Consider the following 13002-nt stretch of genomic DNA (forward strand, 5'->3'; position numbering starts at 1 on the left):
CCTAATTTGATACAAATTGAAACTTAAATTGAAACTGTAAAGAGACCTAACAGGACTGTTCTCAGTCTGACCTCTAGTGTTCAAAATGGGACTGACAATTTTACTCAAATCTGAATTGAAAAGAAAATAATCTACAAATGGGGTCAGTTTTTTTTTTTTGTCCAGAGATTTCTGTTTTATTTTGCATGATCTGTTTGCCTTGGCCTGTCTCAAGTAGGATTCCACACCACTGTTAAGGTTCTTATTATAAAAACTGCTCAATCACCAAAATACAACAGTACAAATGAACAAATACAGTAGTGGTATTTTTGTTAGCCATCAAATGCTTTCCGTATTGACACACTTAAGTGTGATTTCTTTAATAATAAAACACCACAGTAAAAAAAAAAAAAAAAAAAAAAAAAAAATCAATGTTTACAGTAACTGAGATGACAACAAAAAAGCTTGTGCACCAATTTCTGCATAGCAGCCTTGACCACAACACACCACAGATGTCACAAACTTGTTGGCCTTATCTATCACATTGGCCATACAGTATTCAAATTTCTTTGAAAGTCCTCAACTAGTCATTAGTCACTTTGTTAGTTTTATTCATTGTTTAGTTTGTTGGTTAAATGTGCAACATAATCTGCACACATTTAATAAAGCGCACAACTGCAGCATTTTCTCTATAAAGAGGTCAGTTAACCACTGCTATCACCACAGAACCACTGTTTAGAGATTTAGAGACTTTTCAGTTTGACAAACAAGCCATTTGCTCTTGCAAACAGTTGTACAATGATACAGTTGTACAATGAAAACCTTAATATCAAGTGTGCAAGTTTTCAAAGAAAACTTTCAGCATTCGAAGTATTTGCATTGAATCAACTGGAATAAAAAAAGAAGAAAAAAAAAAAGAAAAATCAAATACACAAACACACACTGCTTGCAGCACCACACAGAACGGTCACAAGATATATGTCTTTAACTATGTACTTACATTTAGACAAATAGGAACAATTGTTTGATTGAATTCATTTTCTGTTGCAAAACACTTGTGCTGCTATTGATGTAGGATACGGGTAAGGTTAGGGACAGGTTTAGTGGTATGGGTATATGTTTAAGGGTGGGTAAGGGAAGGGTAATTATAGATGTAATTACAGAAATTAATTACAGATGTATTTATATGCAGATTTTTTTCAAAAATAAGTACAATGTGAAAAACAATTAAGTACACAGTAGCATTGTAGATTTTTTTTTTTTAATTTAGTGGTAAGTACATAATAGTTAAATGCACTTAATATAAAGTGGGACCCACAGAACAGTAAAATAATAATACAAATTGTTATGTTGCTAATAGATACCACAAATACAAATACAAAATGTGTTCTGACATTTTACACAACAATTTCACTGTCAGTGGTAAGCACAGATTTCAGCGGTGAACTATCAAAAATGTACAACATATACACTTAACACATATGAACAGCAACAGAAAAAAATTAATAAAATAATAATCACTTAACCATAAACTAAAAAAAGTTTGGTTTTTGTTGAGGGAACCAGGGTGGTGTTAACTTCCGTTTTGGCCTGCAGAAATGAATCAACAAATTAGGGGGCCTTTATCTGTTTTTGTCATCTGACATCCTTCTGCCCACCTGTGACCTTTTATTTCCTTGAAATTTAAGCTGTCTTATTTGCGTAGATGGGCTCTTCTGCAAAACAGAGTAAAAGCAAAATCTGATTAGGTAGTAGCATTTCAAATGATTACTTTGATTATGCATTTTTAAATAAATACTGTCCTGTCACATGTACTGTATGTTCAGTTTTGTTTTTGTTTCACTGTGTTCTGTTCCTTTTTTGCCTGCTTTAGTTCTCTAGTTTGTTTCCCTGGTTGTAAATTCGTTCCCACACCTGTTCTGTTTTATCCTTAATCACATGTATTTAACCCCTGTGCTTTGTTCAGTTCTTTGTTCAGTATTGTCAATGTGGTTTTCTGTGTTAAATTTATTAAAGACTGTTTTTCTTTCTCCACTCCTTCATGCGCTTTATTACACTCATATGTGACACCTACACAGTAAATTCCCCAGTGTTAAATCAACACTACTCCGAGCACATATGGTCCCACTCTACATGGTGTTAAAGTAACAATGAAGCAGTGTTAAAATTAATGAGATAATTAAGTGATTAATTGAGTGATGATTGAGCATTATTGAAGACACCTGATGTTAACAAGCAGAATCACTGAAGGAGAAAATCTCAAATTGTAAGTTACCGTTATGGTGATGGGTGTTTGCTTTAGTTGGGCTCTTGACCCTTACTGTATATTATTAACTTTAGACTTTGTTTGTCTGCTGTTATTGATTTATAGCAATAAAATGAACAAAGAAAAAGTGTGATCTGATAGTATTGGTTATGTTTTGACATAATCATGCTGTGATCTGAAAAACGAAACTTATTGAGATAGTTTGGTGTAACTTATTAGCAGCAGCTTTGTGATTCTACAGAATATGATTATCAGTATTTTTCACATATTCCAAAATATTTAATAAACATTGTTCTGATCAAAAGACATTCAAATGAATTTATTTAGAAACACAGACATCAATAATCAGCCTGTGAATCTCAACAATGGTGACAATAATAAAGCATGTTGCAGTGGCTGCCTCCAATCACAACTCATTAATGGCTCCCATCATGCATTGCGGTATGAATAAATTATAATCTGAATTGTCTATGTAATTTACTTTTCCTAATTGAATATTCTGCTCGTTACCATTGTTGAGATGCATAGACTGAATCTTGACATCTGTGTGTGCCTAAAAGAAAGATAAAAAAAAAAAAAAAAAAAAAAAAAAAACTTTTAAGAAATCCTTTATATTATATCTAAAATTCTGGATATTTATGCAGAATCACAGTTATGCTGTAATCAACAACATAAATCAAAAAACTAAGTTCAAATGATGATTGTCATAACATAACCAACACCATCAGATCACTTTTTTTCTTTGTTCATCTGGCAGTTGTAAGTCAGATACAGCAGCCAAACAAAAATTAAAGTTATCATATAATGGTCAAGAGCCCAACTAAAGCAAACACCCATCACCATTACGGTGGCTTACAATTTGAGATTTTCTCCTTCAGTGATTCTGCTTGTTAACATCAGGTGTCTTCAATAATGCTCAATCACTCAATTGATCACTTAATTGTCTCATTAACTTTAACACTGCTTCAGTGTTACTTTAACACCATGTAGAGTGGGACCATATGTGCTCTGAGCAGTGTTGATTTAACACTGGGGAATTTACTGTGTAAAGGCAACGCAGTAACTACACCAACAAATTTTGATAGAGTTGTTGAGTGGGTTTTGATAGAAGTTTCCCACTCAATTTTCAATGAATCTGAGCATCCTGCATATTTTTGCTGACCTCATACACTCACCTAAAGGATTATTAGGAACACCATACTAATACTGTGTTTGACCCCCTTTCGCCTTCAGAACTGCCTTAATTCTACGTGGCATTGATTCAACAAGGTGCTGAAAGCATTCTTTAGAAATGTTGGCCCATATTGATAGGATAGCATCTTGCAGTTGATGGAGATTTGTGGGATGCACATCCAGGGCACGAAGCTCCCGTTCCACCACATCCCAAAGATGCTCTATTGGGTTGAGATCTGGTGACTGTGGGGGCCATTTTAGTACAGTGAACTCATTGTCATGTTCAAGAAACCAATTTGAAATGATTCGAGCTTTGTGACATGGTGCATTATCCTGCTGGAAGTAGCCATCAGAGGATGGGTACATGGTGGTCATAAAGGGATGGACATGGTCAGAAACAATGCTCAGGTAGGCCGTGGCATTTAAACGATGCCCAATTGACACTAAGGGGCCTAAAGTGTGCCAAGAAAACATCCCCCACACCATTACACCACCACCACCAGCCTGCACAGTGGTAACAAGGCATGATGGATCCATGTTCTCATTCTGTTTACGCCAAATTCTGACTCTACCATCTGAATGTCTCAACAGAAATCGAGACTCATCAGACCAGGCAACATTTTTCCAGTCTTCAACTGTCCAATTTTGGTGAGCTCGTGCAAATTGTAGCCTCTTTTTCCTATTTGTAGTGGATATGAGTGGTACCCGGTGGGGTCTTCTGCTGTTGTAGCCCATCCGCCTCAAGGTTGTGCGTGTTGTGGCTTCACAAATGCTTTGCTGCATACCTCGGTTGTAACGAGTGGTTATTTCAGTCAAAGTTGCTCTTCTATCAGCTTGAATCAGTCGGCCCATTCTCCTCTGACCTCTAGCATCAACAAGGCATTTTCGCCCACAGGACAGCCGCATACTGGATGTTTTTCCCTTTTCACACCATTCTTTGTAAACCCTAGAAATGGTTATGCGTGAAAATCCCAGTAACTGAGCAGATTGTGAAATACTCAGACCGGCCCGTCTGGCACCAACAACCATGCCACGCTCAAAATTGCTTAAATCACCTTTCTTTCCCATTCTGACATTCAGTTTGGAGTTCAGGAGATTGTCTTGACCAGGACCACACCCCTAAATGCATTGAAGCAACTGCCATGTGATTGGTTGATTAGATAATTGCATTAATGAGAAATTGAACAGGTGTTCCTAATAATCCTTTAGGTATGTCACTGGACAGATTATAGTTCAGACACCCAATTTCTATCATAACAAAATTACAAAACGTGTTATATTTAATTACATAAAATGAATATAGCTATTGAATGAGTCATATTAACCAAGTTTCTGTATAGTACTTTTATGAAGTTTTGCATTACCACACTAGTTCACATTGACATTAATTATGAAAGAGGAAAGAAAGATATATAGGGTTCATATAACATGAGGGTGAGTAAGTGATGCATTTTTGAAGTAGTCATATGATTAATATATAAGAGAGAAATAATAAAAATACAATAACACTAACCTGAAGTGCAGCAACACTTTTTTCTACATTTAAAGATGAAAATAGCGACTACAATTAAGAGGATTGCAAGTGCCAAGCACACAGTTATTGCGATCAATGCTGTGCCAGGAACGTGGGTTTCTACTGCGAAAGGAAAAGAAAGAAAACAAGATCTGTTTTATGTATGTATATATGTAGCATTTTCCAGTACATTGTAGTCAAGTGGATTTTGTATTTTTGCTACTCTGTTGCTTAAAGGGGGGGTGAAATGCTATTTCATGCATACTGAGTTTTTTACACTGGTAAAGAGTTGGATTCCCATGCTAAACATGGACAAAGTTTCAAAAACTAAGTTGTACGTTTGAAGGAGTATTTTTGTTCCAAAAATACTCCTTCCGGTTTGTCACAAGTTTCGGAAAGTTTTTTTCGAGTATGGCTCTGTCTTACGTAAGATAGGGCGGAATTTCCTTATATGGGTCCTAAGGGCACTTCTCCGGTAAGATCGCGGCCGCGCGCACTCGTAGACCAGAGCAAGAGAGTGAAAGCAGTTCGCCATCAAAGCGCCCTGCCCGGCTTTTGGGAAGTCAATGTCACCAAAGAAGTGTGTTTTTGGTTGCCAGGGCAAGACAACCCTGCACAGATTCCCAAAGAACCCAGCGTTAAGGAACCCGTGGATGGAGTTTGTTTTCCTGAGCATAAACGGAGTTGTGTAAAGACTGTTGTTCCCTGCATTTCGACGATGATTGTTTTATAAACAAAGCCCATATCGACGGATTTGCAGATCGTCTAATGCTTAAGGATCGAGCAGTCACAATGATAAAAATTCGCGGCCGTGCGTTGGAACCGGACGGTGAGTAAAACTGTTTGTTGAACAAATGTCTCTGTGTGTTGTCACTAGCTTGGCGCGTTAGCACAGCTAAGCTTCGCCCACACGGCCCGCCCCCAGCCGCTCGTTTTTTTCCGGAAAGACTCGGTACAGCCTATCTTTATGTTAAAAATTTAATAAAACAAAATACTTTTTGGAGATATGAAGGATGCAATATTACTCTATAGGTACTCAAGATTAACAGGAGATTGAGTGAAAATGAGCATTTCACCCCCCCTTTAAGGCCATGTTATATTGTCATTTTATAAATGTTTTTTTGTGTGTGTGTGTGTGTGTGTGTGTGTGTGTGTGTGTGTAAAGTAATAAAAAAGTGTCACAACAACGCTGCCTATTATTAGGTGATCAGAAACATGACTTGCATAGTTAATGTGAGGTAAAGGGGTGGGAATATGAAAGATATTTCCTAAACATAACCTCATGCTGTTCCTTATTTTAAAATAATGTCACAGTGTTATTCAGGCCTTGGGATGAATGAATGAATGAATTATTAATATGACCTCTTTAAAATGTTTAACTATACTTTTTCTTCGTGGGGAAGTGACATATTGCTTTGCATCTTGCACAATGCCCAGCATCATTTTAAAAGGCTAAATCAACATGTTCTTTGTTATATGAGGAGTAGAATGTGCCTTTAATCTAATGTTCACATTCAATTAAGTGAATGAAAAGGTACCTGATGGTTTCAATGTTGTGGTGTAGAGTGTGCTGTTTGGTTGTTCAGTCTTCAAGTCTTAAGCAGAAAAAAACAAATGATCATTACCAAAGAATACACAGCAGTTGTAATCCTTACAGCAGTGTTTCCCAACCCTGCACCTAAATTTCCCAACCCTGTTTACAATTTAATGTGAACATTCTGTAAGGCAGTGTTTCCCAACCCTGATCCTGAAGGACCCCCAACACTGCACGTTTTCTTTGTCTCCCTAATCAAACACACCTAATTCAACTCATCAGTTCATTAGAAGAAACTCTAGGACCTGAAATGGGTGTGTCAGAAAGAGGAGACTTTTACATTTTACTTTTGCTTACAGAATGCATTGATGATATTGTTATTGACTATAGCTTCTGCCAAAGATAATTACTCTATCATCCTATTGTCTGATTATCTTGAGAAATGACCTTAAGTAATTTATAAGATATAGAACGGTACCATTAAGTACTTGAAGAAAAATCTGCTCTGTCTCCATCCTTTGATCATGGAAAATGATGGTGCAAGAGTAGTTCCCAGAGTCTTCATCTTTAATATCTTCAATATGAAGTGTACCATTCTCCATTATTTGCATCCCAGTCCTCTTGCTGGACATTTTTGAACTCTTTTCATTTAGTTTGATCCTGGCCAGCAGAATGGTTTGGTTGATTGTGTGGTATTTCCATTCGATCGAATGAATGGTCCCCAATGAAAATTCATGGAAATGAAATATTGCAGTCTGTCCCTTCCGTATGGATGTGTGTATAGCTTTTACAAGAGAGATAATCAAGATATTAATCAATTAAAGCAGGCATGTTAATGGCACATATTGCAGTCAAGTCATTCATTTTAGAACAACATTCCTACATATATCTTTATTAAAACATTTAACAATGACCAACATGTTGAAATGATTGGAGATGGTTTGCTTCAGTATAGAGTTTAAAAAGCTTTTGCACCGGTACATGTTAGGAGTCAATGAGACAACATGTAGCAGTTAGTTAATGAGCGTGGATGGAAACATCTGTGGAAACTTAAAACTATGGGACAAATCCAGTGGATGCTTGCAAGACTGAAAATTGTTAAAGACCCCCTGTTGTGAAAATCAAGATTTTAATGTAGTTTATGTCTATGTGGTGGTGTTATGCTTTAAGACAAACCATGTGCAAATTAATCAGTGAAAACAATTTCTGAGTATTTTCTCCTTAAAACGTCTCAGGTTACTAGACTGTAACCCTGTTCCCTGAAAAATCGGTAACAAGATGCTGTGAACACCTCAATGCAGGGATGACAGAGCCTTTGCAGGAGCTGACCCCAGGTTATGGAACAAATTGCTGTCATCTATCAAAACAGTGTCCACAGTGTCTGAGTTTAGAAGTCTTTTAAAAAGGCAATGCAGCACTTGACCAGTCCAGAGGTAAAGTCTAAGCAGGATGGCGAAACCGACAGAGCCTGCAAATCCCCAATTCTCTTTAGTGATGATATAGCCATAAAGAAAACCATTTTTAGAGTCAGAAGCTTGACCGGCACTGACTCTAGTGGTTCAAAGGTGTTGTCAACTAGCCCCTTAAAGGGGTGATGAACTGAGAAATCAAATTTTCCTTGAGCTTTTGACATATAAGAGATCATCATACTATAATAATATCCTGTAAGTTTCAGAACTGAAAACTACCTTGTTAGTCCAATAAAAGCTTTTATAGACATCAGGCTCAGCAAACGACTCGTTTTTCAAAGTGGGGAACAATGACGTCAAAGAGGATAAAACACCGCCTCCACAAAAGAAGATCAACGCCTACTTCAACACGGCCTGTTTAGCCCCGCCCACCGATTCGCCCAAACATGCTAAATAACATAGGACGACATGATGATTGCTAAACCGGATCGAGCTACTTCCAAGCAATAAACATGCGGTTTACTAAATATTGTACAGCGCCTGTTTGTGGAAGACGACATGTCTGCATAAGCTTCCTTCAGATTCCAGCATGGTTAAACTTTATTAAATCAGTCAATCACAATTTCCCGACGGATCTGCCAGCAACATGTAAGTAACCATGTGTACTCTAATGCCTGATCTGCGATCAGTGATTTCTGATGTGTAATAATTCAAGTTCAGATATTTCTCTTAAAATCGTTCAATACTGTTTATGCATCAGTGACTAAACGATCAACTTCACATAATTTCTCGTAGTATTATGAAAATAATCTTTTTTAAACTGTTATTAAATTATATACAGAAAGCGATCAAAGAACGATCCCTTTCCATTCGCCCAAGCTGTCAATCAAACAGCACAGCGCGAGCCGCGAGAGCTTATCTGGACACTTACCAAACTCGTGATGAAATAATGACACTGTTACACTACACAACGAAGCTCTTACTGTGTATTCACATCGTGTTTGCATTGTGATTTGGTGTAAGCTTTTGTGAGAGTGCAAAAATTGCGTTGCAATGATAAGATCTTTATTCACGCGATCAACAGACTGTCTGTCATCTGCTCAGTGCTCATCATGCTGCAACCTTTCATGTGATGGAATAGATTTAAATATAATGCTTTAAACGATACTTTTCACGATTTGTTAATCTCGATAGCTGTAATAGTAAAAACGTAGTAAAAGTTTTCGAGAGAGTTCATGTAATACTAGCTATTTCATATGCAAGCATGTCAGCCAATCACAGCAGTGGGCGTTTGCACTGCAGTCTCACAGCAGACACGCCCATTAAAACGGAGCGTTCAAATCTGAAGCTGAAATCAGGCTTGGAAAAATGGCTTTTATTTATAAATTATGACAATTTTTGATGTAAAAATCATACTAACATTATAAGGGCACCCCAGGCAACATTATAAAATAATAAAACAATCCAGTTCATGACCCCTTTAAGGACCACAGCTAAGTCCCATGAGGAAACTTTCACTCTGACGGGTCGTCTCAGTCGCCTAGCTCCACGAATGAAGCAGGCGATCAGAGGGTGTTTCCCCACTGAAACCCCATCAATCAAAGCATGGCAAGCCGAAATGGCAGCCACAAACACTCTGAGAGTAGCAGGACATATGCATGCTGACAACTTTTCCTGCAGAAACTTCAGCACTTAATCTGGCAGTGAACTGGGTCTGCATGATGTATAATACACTACCTTTCAAAGACGAGCTACTTAAGTGCGTACATTCGTCTAGTGGAGGGAGTCCTAGCACTCAGAATAGTCTCTATTACATCCGCTGGAAGTCCAGCATCTCTAAACTGGTCCCCCTCAGGGGCCAAACATGAAGGTTTAAAGCTCGGGCCGGGGATGGAATACCGTCATCATCAGAGGTTATTTAAGCAAATTCTTGGCGTGTTTGCCAATGTTCACAACCGGTCAAACAAAGATGTTTTCCCATTGTGCTTAAATCATCGAAGCATTGAGAGTAGCTTTTGAAAAGGAACTGCAGTGAACCAAAGACAATCATAAAGGCCAGGACACACCAAGCCAACAGTTGGGCAATATCATTCTTAAGTGTCGGTCGGCTTAGTTTTTTTTACGCAGTCAGGTTTTTTTGGGCCGATTCAGCATGTTGAATCGGTGTTGGGCCGATGGGGAGAGAGAGAGTACTCTGATTGGCTGTTAAGCTTAGCGAATGAGTCAGTGCACAAGAATAAAAGCGAAAATGATGAAAGCGAGCAAAGCCAAGACGGTACAGACAGAAGGCTGGCATAATTTTACATCATCTTACATGAGCATTCAATGCACAAATATTTTCATAATAACATGAGCCGACTGGAATGAAGGCAGTGATCAGCTTGATTGATATTCAAAATGCTAAGCAAGTGCTGCTTTGTTTAAGGTTTGTATATCTGCAGGCCTAACGGTTTCCTTTCTGAATGACGAAAATAGACTATTGAAATCTGCTGATATAGACAGATATTTACTTGCACACAGGCTCAGAACACACATGCTAGTTGACAGTCGCCTTTAGTCATTTTGGTGTGGTTAAGCGCAGCCTTTTGGCAGAGACACGGCTAACGAGAGGCGACAACACAGTCAGCTTTCGTCTGCGCTAGCTTTTTGATTGAGGCTTGGTATGTCCCATACTTAATGTTTGATACATACCAAACTCCAACGGCAGTAGAGCTTGGTTCACCACAAACCTCCCAGTCTTGGGGTGAATGAGACCAATCACAAGTATAATGGATCCAGAGTTAAGGTCAGTTCGAGAGGCAATCAAGTAAAGTCCAAAGTTCCAAGTCCAAATCCAGTTGTTCCTGAGATCATCCCTCTGTCCACAGTACTTCCTTTAGTGCCACTGCTATGCTGTGTTTGTGGGCTGCATACACTTCCTCAGAAGCAGCGGTGACCACTACACAGCTACTCCCAAGACTCCTCTTTCCTAAACTCTCTGTTTGCCATCACGGCCAAGAAGGCTCTACTTAGGTTATGGAGGCTGTCCATGACCTCTCTGTGCTCCATGCCACGGACACGGAGGCCGTCCAAGAGAGTTCTATGCTCCAATTCACGGTAATGAAGGGTCGTTCATGTGTCTGGTCTGCCATGGCCTCCTGAACAACCAAATCCGCCATGGCGACCTACTACTTTCCTGTGGTGGTTTTTGCCTCCGCCAGCTCCACCCTGGTGGCCCCCATCGCTGCTGGATCTACCATGGCCACCTGATCCTCCATAGTCTCGTCCACTGCCCCACGACCCGGATCCGCCACTGCTTCATTGTTTATGGTCTCGTCCATTGTTCCACAGTCCAGGTCCACCACTGCTCCATGGTCCAGGCTCTCGTCCTCTTCATGGGCCTGGCCCTCCATCCCTCCCCCTGGTCCAATCCACCACCCTGTTTTGTGCTTTGGGTGGGTGTTTAGCTAAGGATTCTGGAGTCGCCTTTTTTGAGGGGGGAATATGTCCCGTTTGGTTTTGGGTTTTGTGTCATGTTTAGGTTATGTTGTCAAAGTTATGCTCCTGGTTTTGACATCTGTGTCACACTCCAATAAGTCAGTAATTAAAACCCCAATATTTATTTCCATCTTAAAGGTATCTTAAAGGCAGTCATAACCCAGCTAACAGTTCATGGAATATTTTTTTGGATTTAAACAAAATATATATATATACTTGTTTCAGAACGTTCAGAGAACATTAAAAAGTAATGTTCCTATAATGTCTGCAAAATGATACAATAAGAATGTTTCTGTCACATTATGTTCAGCCTAGTTTCTTTATCATGGACTTTTAGTTTGTTTTCATGTTCAGCATGTGTTCATTTTGTTCAATTTTCTCGCTCCTCATCATCATTAGTTAACATGTGTCAGCTGTGTTCCATTAATCATCCTCATTTGTGTTTGCTATATAAGTTGGTCCCTCACATTCAGTCTCTGTCCGATCACAGTTATGTGTATGTGTGTGTTGCTCAATAATGAAATAAAATCTTTCTATTGGATATTATATCTTCTTCGTCTGCCTTCCTGCTTTCACCAATAAAGACTGATTATTGTTTAATTCTTTGGAAAATAAATCACATTTAGTACTACTTAACAGCATCCTATTATAGTAAAAATAATACTTTGTGTTCTGAATAAAGATTAATGTTAAGAAAACCCTATGAGTTACATTCAGCAATTGGTTCATAAAACAGATTGGCAGGCAGTCATAAAACAATATTTAATGTTTAACCATAACCCAACTTAAAAATAATACATAAGGTTATAACTCTCACCCAAAGTAAGCTGCAAGAGAGTAAACAAGATGATGCTCTGATAATTTTTCATCCCCTCTGAAATCCAAAGAAATGTCTGACATCAAGGCTAAAATTGCCGAATACTTGCTGTCTTGAAGCTGTCTTGCTCTGTGTTCTACTTTTGTAACATCCTGATGGCAGAAAGTGCTACAAAGTGGAGGTGGTTTTACTGGATACACTGCCTTTGATGCATTCGTGGTGGTCTCATACTGCTTATCACAATAAAAAAAAATTAAAAAAAAATTAATGTGCTTCATTGAGCTGAAGGCATACACTTATAAGCAGATTGCAAAAGAAAGTCAATAATATTTTTAAATATTATAAAGCAACTTATGGTCAATAACACAACGCAGATCATGGTGAGAGAGTAAGCTATTATTTGTATGTATGGTGTGGTCTTAAAGGAAATGCTTAACTTCCTGTGCCTAACAAGCATCAACTGTCAGAAACCAAACATCACAGGTCACACTTTGAACACACTTAAACAGTATGATTAATTGTGTTATTAGCATTTAAACATGCATGTATGTGAACATACATACACATAAAGAGGAATTAACAACAATTCATAGATAGTTTTGAGGAACTTGTTTTCCAACAACTCATCTATCAGACACTGTATTGCCTGTTTTTCCTGGTGACAGCTATTTGCATTCATTTGACATGTGGAAGATTAGTGAAAAAAAAACAGATCAGTTTCAGAAAAGCTGTCGTGGAATGACAAATAACACACAAATTAGAAAGATATGAGATAGCATAATGACCACTAATAAAGGTGTAAACACACAGTCGCGCACACTTTTTCATGCACTC

General features: G+C 38.3%; 1 long non-coding RNA gene across 1 annotated transcript; it reads right to left on the reverse strand.

The window, feature by feature from the left end:
• Nucleotides 1-592: 592 nt before the first annotated feature.
• LOC307164186 lies at nt 593-12578 on the reverse strand. The gene is made up of 5 exons (XR_013822234.1): nt 12169-12578; nt 6944-7249; nt 6470-6526; nt 4932-5054; nt 593-1694 (listed from the first exon to the last, which is right to left on the reverse strand). It is a non-coding gene; the product is annotated as an uncharacterized lncRNA (long non-coding RNA).
• Between the last annotated feature and the right edge of the window lie 424 nt (nt 12579-13002).

Source organism: Squalius cephalus, assembly GCF_949319135.1.
Source record: "Squalius cephalus genome assembly, chromosome: 9".
In the NCBI taxonomy this organism is placed as follows: domain Eukaryota; kingdom Metazoa; phylum Chordata; class Actinopteri; order Cypriniformes; family Leuciscidae; genus Squalius; species Squalius cephalus.